General features: G+C 37.0%; 1 pseudogene; it reads right to left on the reverse strand.

Annotated features, from left to right (window-relative positions):
* Positions 1-1,490: 1,490 nt before the first annotated feature.
* Positions 1,491-8,744, reverse strand: LOC133779885 (E3 ubiquitin-protein ligase RSL1-like; annotated as a pseudogene).
* Positions 8,745-10,062: the final 1,318 nt, after the last annotated feature.

Consider the following 10,062-nt stretch of genomic DNA (forward strand, 5'->3'; position numbering starts at 1 on the left):
ATCAGCAACTGAGATAATTTGAATAATTCACAAACATGGGTTATTAGTCAGACAAATACATATACATAAAGAGAAATACTACTCTCTCATGAAATAAATTAAAAATCAATGGTCTTAAGAGCAGTGGAATCATAAACATATGATTATGTGCATATAAATATAATAGCATAATGTAAGAAGCAATAAAGAGCACTACATATGCTTGTGTGGATGTAAACATAGCTGCATGATGTAAGATATATATAAGATCCAATGGCCTAGAATCTAGATGACACTCATATTATATGTGTGCAAGGCAAACATGTGATTAGGCTTACTAAAAAAGGACTAATTTCAGTTATAGTAGCACTCTGTCTTTCATTCTCAGAGTTTCTTAGCAACAATATTCAGAGATATTTTTTATAGCCAAAGAAACAGATAGCTAATATGACGTAAAAGATAACTTTTAAGAAAGCTTTTTCAAACCCCAAAGGAAGTAGGGAAAGAGAGGGGGGCAGGTAAGTTTACAATAAGGAAATCAAGAGAAAAAAGGTATGCGCAGAAATAAATTAAGTAAGAAAATTGGAATGCATCATTGCGGAGTAAAAATAATCTGAGAGTAGATTTAAAAGGAGAACAAAAAATTGTACATGTGACAGCATATAGAGCACATAAAGCATGGAAATCAAGAGAGCGATATATATATGCTGTCATAAATAATTCACATGGTAACTACCAGACCGACCACTAAAAGAAAACTTTTTAACAGAAGTCAATGAAATACATCGTATAAATAATGAAGCATTCTTCAGTAACAATGATACGGTATTAAGCTTGTCAACAAGTATCATATTTACTTTAAATATTTTTTTTAAACAACATTAAATAAAAAATTGGAAGGTGTGTACAAATGGATCTTAGGGGAGAAGGAATACTTATAAACCATGTAATTAATAAGTGAGACAGAGAACGTACCTCATAACATCGACGAATGTGAAGCTTCTTCAAATTCCTGCAGCCTTTGGCTATATAAAAAATTGCTTCATCTCCAATACTTGAGCAATCAACTAAATCAAGCGCTTGTAGGAGCTTGCAACCCCTTCCAATCTCGAGAAGTGCACGATTGCTAATCCTTTGGCAGTGCAACAAAGTGAAGCCTGCAATTATCCAGGATATACGGAACAAGCATAATTTAGTGGAACAAATAATCGAGCTTATCGTAACACAAATTAATCTACTTTTACATAAAATGATAAATAAGAATAGCTAATTGGCACAAAGCAAAGATTATAATTACTTCTCCAATCAAGATGTTTAAACAAATAGTTCACATATCATGGAAAGGAGGAAATGTCGTATTATTAATACACTAGTAATATCATGGAACTAAACATAACTCAAGAATAGTCAATGTGTGTAACTTAAACGTAAAATCCATCCTATTCATTCATAGTATTACCTCCTATTATACCAATTTTAATTCAAGCTGGGAGAGATACATACAAGCAAGATTTCCCAATGAATTCCAGTCCCAAAGTACCAATATTGTGGCATCCATTAACTGTAAGATGAGTAAGTTACTTGCAACCAGTGGCAATAGCTTCCAAACCCTTGTCACTTAGGAAATAGCAGTCACTTAGAGTGAGATCTTTTAGCTTCTTACATCCATTCCCAATGGCACATAAACCCCTGAGTTTTAAAATCAGGATGAAATGAAAGAATAAGTATTAAACTTACTAGAAAATAGAATAAAGATATGAAAAAAAGCCAAGCTGTTATCACATCTCTTCTATCTTATAAACTAAGGTACCCAATAACATTTAGAGGCAATCAATAGAAAAATTGAAAAATGAACCTAAGAGCAAATGAAATAGACAAAAAAAAAAGTACACAAGATTTAATTTGTTCCAACGAGTTCTATGGTTACAGATTCTTCATACCTGTAATCAGATAGCACATTGCTCAACAATAAATGACCAAAAACACATCAAATAAAGATGTAAAAATTGAGGCGACAAAGATTAAAAAACGGCACTAACTTATCTGTGAATCTTCGAAAACTATATAGAGCTAATAACTCCAATGATGCACAAGAAGTGCCTATAGCTTTCAAAGCCACATCAGTAACATTGATGCATTTTTAGCTTCAATACTTTCAAAAATAGGCATCCTTGGGCTACAGCAAGCACCCCTTTGTTGTGCATGAACTCAGAATCTAAAGAAAGGGTCTCAAGAGACTTGCAATGTACGCCCACTGCTTCCAGTGAGACATCAGTTATCTTAGCACAAGCAGCAATACCAAGAGCTTTCAATGAATTCCCACAACCAAGAGCTATTGATCTTTTTGGACTTTGGAGGCCACTGGAAAACGACTTTAGAGACTTTTGTCTGTTATGTCAATATAGTCTACCTACAACCGGGTTTTGGTCTCTTTATACATAGCACCTTTTACTTCCATATTTGTTCGAATAGCTAGCTAATGCAGTAAGAAGTTTCAATTGTAAGAAAAATCCAAGAATAAGACAAGTCATTTTCTAAGTATATATGGACAAGAACCATGAACATGAAGGAATGAATATTACAAGAGAAAAAGCAGGTAAAGCTCTCTCACCAGTCCACACCATTATTCAGATAACTGAACAAGCTATTAAATGTATATCATTTGTAGTGGTACTTGAAAAAGGGAGTGAATAAGTAGAAGTAAAATAGTTAATGACACTAGAAACCATGAAAGAAACTTCCAAAGGAAAAGAAAAATCTGACCTGCATTGTATGAACAAGCAACCGGATGATCTTTCAACATAGTATTTGCAGGTTGGACACCTTTTCCACTACTTATTCTGAGCAAGGTTCTTCAACATAATATCTTCCTTCTCTCTCTCGTCCTTATTCAACTTCTGAAACTCTGCACACTCAATCCCTTCGTGCCAAGGAACCTTACACTGCGCGCAAAACATTCTATAGCAACTTGGGCACTCCGAGTTCGTTATCACCTCTTTTCCATCATCGATCAACATCACTGAGCAATCCTTGTACGGACAGTAAAACTTTTCAGTCCCAAGAATCAGAGCCTCACACAACATCGTGCCCCACCTGTCAAACACCTCCGGGGGAAGTATCGAACGACAGTACTTGGGCTCCAATGACCCGTTACAACCAGAAACAGGGCAATCGATTCTCGTAATGTTATCTTGAAGATTTGAAGCAACGTACCTGGCCATGCACCCAGAACAGTAAGAATGACTACAACCTTTGATGATAAACGACTCACTTCCAAACTTGGGTTCCGCGCATATCTCGCAAACGAAAGATGGGTCGTTGTTGGAATTTGAAGACTGCCCGTTTTCGGAGCGTGGTGCGGCTGAAGCGCTCTAGGGCTAGCCACCACTTGCAAATGAGGGAACAGGCGTCACGGCTGGGTTTAGAATCAAGCAGGCGGAAGAAGAAGAGGAAGACGGTGGCTGATACTGAAACCCTAACTGGGTATCGCTTGAGGGATGGTCTTTAGAGCTTTGGAAATAAAAAAAAATAGAGGGAAATAAAAAAGTTAAAAGTTGAAGATAATTTGGCTCCAAAATTTTGGTACCGCCAATTTTGATAAGGCCAATTTTTTTTTCCCACATGTTATTTTATTATTTGATGTATTATAATACTTTTTCAATACTATTATATTCATGTGTTATGGAAATGGGTATTTGGTGTAGTGTCATTGAGATTTGTACCTCTTTTACTCAGAAATATCATATTAACCAGCATTGTAGATAGATAATAATATAATTCTAAGTATTGGTTTTGTGTTTTCATTGATTGAGTTTAGAGAGTGATTCTGTACATTCTGACCTTTTTTCGTACAAAACTAGAGAATATGAAGATCATTGTGGCTGATATAAATGCATTTGAAATGGATGGATCTTTTGATAAATTAAGACATGTTTGACAATTTAATTTAATTAACACGTTTGAAGAATTATGTGCATATGACTAACACGTTTGAGACAATCATAGTATTTATCTTTAATATTTTTCATTCTATATTTATTTATTTTGATATTTCAAATTCAAAATATTTTATTTTATTTAAAAAATAAGATATGTAGTCATAACTAATTTTCAAATAATTATAATAAAAAATCATCTTATATAAATTCACATCTAATTAATTCATAAATTAATAACTATAACCTATTTAATTCTAATATATATTTTCTTATTGTGTTTTATAACTAAGTAAATATCTATTTTTATTGATCATATTGTTTTGAATTTAAATAAGATATTTATTAATAACTAATTTTCTAATAATTATTGATGATTTTATATTCACTGTTATCTTTTAATTGTTTTGATATTTCAAAAACAAAATTTAAATTATCTTTATTTATTTATAAATAATGTATTTATTAATAACTAATTTTATAATAATTATAATAATAAATCAATCATAACATTTATCTTCAAGATTTTTTATTCTATATTTATTTATTTTTATATTTTAAATTCAAAATATTTTAATTTATATTTAAATAAGATATTTAATCACGACTAATTTTCTAATAATTATAATAATAAATTATCATCATATATATAAATTGACATTTAATTAATTCATATCTTGAATTAATAATCGTATAACATAAGGTCACGGCCTCATGTCGTTCATGGACGCCTATTCTGGATATAACCAGATCGCCATGCACGCATCTGATCAAGAGCATACGAGCTTTGTAACCGATAAGGGACTATACTGCTACAATGTCATGCCTTTCGGACTTAAAAATGTTGGAGCAACGTACCAAAGACTTGTGAACAGAATGTTCTCCGAGCAGATAGGTAATAACATTGAGGTTTATGTTGATGACATACTAGTAAAGTCTAAACAAAACATTAACCATGTGGATGACCTCAAAGAATGCTTCGCAGTATTACAAAAATATAACATGAAACTCAACCCACAAAAATGCTCTTTCGGAGTATCTACGGGAAATTTTCTAGGTTTTATAGTGAACACTCGAGGGATAGAGGTTAACCCTGACAAGATCAAGGCATTGATTGATATGCCCTCGCCTCGAAATCATAAAGATGTCCAAAGTTTAACTAGACGGATGGCGGCATTAAGTAGGTTTGTTTCAAAATCTACAAATTTTGTCTCCCTTTCTTCAACCTTTTGAGAGGGGGAAAAAAGTTCGAATGGACAGGGGAATGCAAGCTCGCATTCCAGGATTTAAAGAAACACCTCGCGGAACCTCTGATCTTGTCAAAGCCTGTCACAGGAGAAGTGTTATACTTGTATCTCGCTACTACCAAGCATGCCATCAGTGTTGTGTTCGTCCAAGAAGACAAAATGGTACAAAAACTAGTATATTATGTCAGTAAAAGGTTACTGGGGGCAGAATCAAGATACCCTTGAATGGAAAATTTGGCTCTCAGCCTGATCCATTCCTCTCGAAAACTCCAACCTTATTTCCAAGCACATCTTATTCATATGTTAACTGACCAACCACTACAGCAAGTTTTGTCCAAACCAGAGGCCTCGGGTAGATTGTTAAAATGGACAGTCGAACTCGAACAGCTCGAGATCTCTTATCACCCAAGAACGACCATAAAGGGACAAGCCCTAGCAGATTTCATCGTAGAATGTACCGGAGTGTCTGACGACAAATTTATAATCCCAATCCGCGAGCTGTGGAAACTCTTTGTCGACGGATCTTCCAATGAAAATGGATCGGGGCAGGAATCATACTAATCACTCCTGCAGGAAGTCATTTTCATTCTGCCTTGAGGTTCAATTTCGAAGCGTCCAATAACAAAGCTTAATACGAGGCATCATTGGCAGGACTTCGAGTGGCAAAGGAACTCAAAGAAAAGGCTATACACTGCTACAATGATTCGCAATTAGTGGTCAACCAAATTTTAGGGGAATATCAAGTTCGTGGCATGAAGATGGCTGCGTATTTAGATAAAGCCAAGGCCGCACTCAGACAATTCGAGTTCTATGCTATAAAGCAAGTCCCCTGAGAGCAAAACTCAAATGTAGATGCATTGACCAGGCTCGCCACAACCAATGAGGTCGATGCACTGAACGTGGTCCCAATAGAATTTCTATTGACCCCAAGTATCAGTGAGCCTGAAGAGAAAGACGTGTGCATGATTGACTCCCAACCGACCTGGATGAGCCCAATAGTCAATTACCTCAAAACCGACATTCTCCCAGCAGAACGGAACGAGGTTAGGAGATTGATGTATCAGATCCCGAGATACACTATTATGGAAGAAAGGTTATACCGAAGAGGGTATTCTATGTCACTACTCTGATGTGTAACTCCACCCGAGGCAAATAAAATTCTAGAAGAAATTCATGAAGGATTTTGTGGAGATCACACTAGGGGGCATAGCTTGTCCAAAAAAAGTTATAAGACAGGGATACTTCTGGCCCACTGTCAAACTGATGCATTTTAATATGTCAAGAAATGTGATAAATGACAGTGTTTTGCTTCGATTCCGCGAGCTCCACCTACTGAGCTTACTATGCTGACCTCTCCATGGCCATTCGCGATATGGGGAATCGACCTTATAGGCTCCTTACCGACAGGAAAAGGCGGAGTGAAGTATGCAGTAGTCGCAATCGATTATTTTACAAAATGGACCGAGGTCAAACCCCTGGCAACAATTACCTCGAAAAAAGTCTTAGACTTTGTGGTAAAAAAACATTATTTGTCGATACAGGATGCCCAGAAAGATAGTGTCAGACAATGGTACCCAGTTCGACAGTGATTTATTTACCCATTTCTTTGAAAAGAATGGGATAATAAAGAGCTTCTCTTCCGTTGCCCATCCCCAAGAAAATGGTCAGGTCGAAGCAATCAATAAAACCCTTAAGAGCTCCATAAAAAAAAGGTTGGAGGAGGCTAAAGAAAAATGGCCCGAAGAGTTACCTCAGAAGTTGTGGGCTTATCGAACCACAGCTCGCACTTCAACAGGGCATACCCCTTTCTCCCTGGCATATGGATGTGAGACCATGTTACCAATTGAGGTTGAAATACCCATAATTCGAAGCCATGTTTACGACCAAGCCTCGAACCAATCCCAGCTCGATGAAAGTCTGGACCTTATTGAAGAGAAACAAGATGAAGCTCAACTGAAGAATGCAGCATATCAGCAGCGAGCTACCATATACTTCAATATAATGGTTTAGAATAGACAGCTCAGTCTGGGAGACTTAGTATTAAGACATGTATTCCTAGCTACAAGGAACCCGTCTGTTGGAGTACTAGGACCTAGGACCTTACCAGATTGAGTCCATTATTGGACTTGGAGTATATAAATTGGCCAAATTAAATGGAGAATTGGTACCACATGCTTGGAATGGCGAACATCTGCGACCTTACTATCAATAATGTAGGAATGATGTTTTATTGTAACCAAGCATGTTTATTTTTTCAGAATTGTTATTAATAAAATGTTCGATTTTGATCAAAAATCATTTTCCTTATTAAATGTTGTACTTTTTTCAAACTTTCTTAATTCAATAACCTATGGTCACACTCATAGGATATTAAGGTTGCATGAGTGGTATACAATAATACCATAAGTTTGAAAAAATAAATAACATAAAATAAAAATGTCTGGATGGTTAACCCGACATGAAAATGTTGTATACACAAAATCTAGCAAACATGCCTGGATCATTAACCCGACATAAAGGTTATAAGTGTATACGCGACAGTCTAGATATGACCAGATGAGCGAGCTAAGATGATCTGGATATAACCAAATTATCAAAGTTATAAGTGTCTGGATATAACGAGATGCATGAACTAAGACAATTTGGACGTAACCAGATTCTTAAAAAATAAAAGTGTCTGGATAAAACCAGATGCGCGAGCTAAGACAATCTGGACGTAACCTGATTGTTAAAAAATAAAAGTGTTTAGATATAACTAGACACACGAACTAATATGATCTGGACATAACCAGATTATCAAAATTACAAGTGTATGGATTACAAACCAAACACGACCTAAATAAGTTTGGAACAAACCAGCTAAAACTAATCGACAAAAGTTGGAACATAAATAAACCTACTTCGATCTAAGTCAAAATTGAGGCTGGAATATTTTGCAAGAAGATAGTTTCAACCTCACAACCTTAAGGAGCTACTCGAGGAAGAGGAAAAGTGACTACAAAAGAAAGATATAATTAAACTACCTATCTTACATGCCATATAAGTACTTTCAATTGCATGGTAAAAGTAAGGTCCGCCCTTGACAAATAATGAGATCGAACATGGATATATCGAGCAAACTGTGCATGAATGAATTGAAACTCGAGCTTAAATCCAACAGATGTTTGTATGAATAAAGAAACATAAAGGCAAACATTTAATATAATATGCTCAAAATATTTCGACCTAGAAATGTGAAGCAAAAATATTAAAGTAAAAGACGAACATAAAATTAAATATATCAAATATGAAAGTTTAAACAAACAAAAAATAGGTCTTATACGAGCTATAAATTGTTTTTTCTCTAGGGGCATAAAAAAAAGTTACAAAATAATTAATGGGACGCAGCCCATGGCCTCGCTTCTACGAAGCAGGAGCATTCCCCTCCAACAACATCTAGTTTTTCCTTAGCCTTTTCAGCCTCCTCCTCAACTTCCTCCTTTTCAAGTTGAGCTTTCCACCTCGCCAAGAACTCATCCTCAAGAGTATCCAAGAAGCTTGTATCAAGGTCGGCATTGTTGGCCCAGATTTTGTACATGGCCATATCCACTGCTCGATCCTTCTTTTGCTTGAATTCCTCAAGGAGGTGAGCCTTTTCACCCTCAATTATGTCAAAGGTGGCCTTTTTCTCCTCCTTGAGCTTGGCGTTAAGCTCCTCAAGCTCCTTGATTCTTGAGTTCTTCTACTAAAGCTCAGCCTCCAACTTTGACTTGGTAGCCTTGAGCTCGTCAGCAAGCTTGAGCTGGAGATCCTTGGACTCCTGAGCATAAGAAATGCTCGAATGAACTTCGTTGATCAGCTGGTAGTTCAGCTGAGCAAATGCAGCAAGAGCCTACACACAAACAAATTGGGTTAGAACATATACCAAGTAAAACTCAAACAAATAACAAAAAAGTAAGAGAAAATTACCGAGGAGACAAGCTCAGTACCCTTGTCATAAAGGGCATTGGAGTCTCATGAGTTGCTTAGGAACTGCCACTGAGGAGCACCGAGATTGCTAAAGCTTTTACCCATTCATGACAGAACATCTGAGCCAAGGGTGGCTTTGTAGGTCCCCGCAGTGTTGTCGATAACGTACTCATCAGAATGAGTCGAAATCGACAACAGGCACTCCCGAGTGGGAACTAGCCTCTTTGAAGCTGGTGCGTTTTTCTAAGGGACTTAGGTGGTAGAAGGCAGAGTGACATTGGCAGGTACCCCAACCTTGGAGTCTGCAGCAGCAGCTTGGCTCGGGCCCTGGGAGTCCGAAGGAGGAGGGGTCATCTCAGTCCATTTTGGGACCTTAGAGGGTCGTCCCGCCTTTTGAAACGCCCTCAGGCGTTTGCTTTGTTTGGCACCTGAATGGCGATTGAGCCCGTTATCAAGGTCAAAGTCCATATTGCCTGCATAAACGAGTCACGCATTAGTTAACGAGCTTAAAATACTAAAAAGAAACAAAGATTCAAGTGACAAGAAACCAAACTGGAACTCTCCCCCGAGCTTGTGCTTGGCGACCAAGTAATCCCCCTATCTTCAAAGGAGGCTGGGGGAGTCCCTTCCCCATATGTGGAAGTTAGCCTCGAAAGGTCTCTATAGTCATTTGTCCCATATTGGACGGCTACCCCATCCCAAACTTCATTTAAGCTATACATAGTTTGGAATCTCCCTAACCAACTATCAAACCTATGGACCCTCTCATCTCCCTAAGACCATAAACGGAAATTATCCCTGGAATCTGGGAATAGGATCAGGGTGTCGGGTTTATGTTTTAGTAAGGAAGGAGACCACAAGGCCGAGCTAAGGAGGACTTTACCTCTGTCACTCGAGTTCGAAGCCTCATTGTTTGCATCATTTCCCAAGAACGGACTCTTTTGGGGACGGAC

Source organism: Humulus lupulus, chromosome 5, assembly GCF_963169125.1.
Source record: "Humulus lupulus chromosome 5, drHumLupu1.1, whole genome shotgun sequence".
Lineage (NCBI taxonomy): Eukaryota > Viridiplantae > Streptophyta > Magnoliopsida > Rosales > Cannabaceae > Humulus > Humulus lupulus.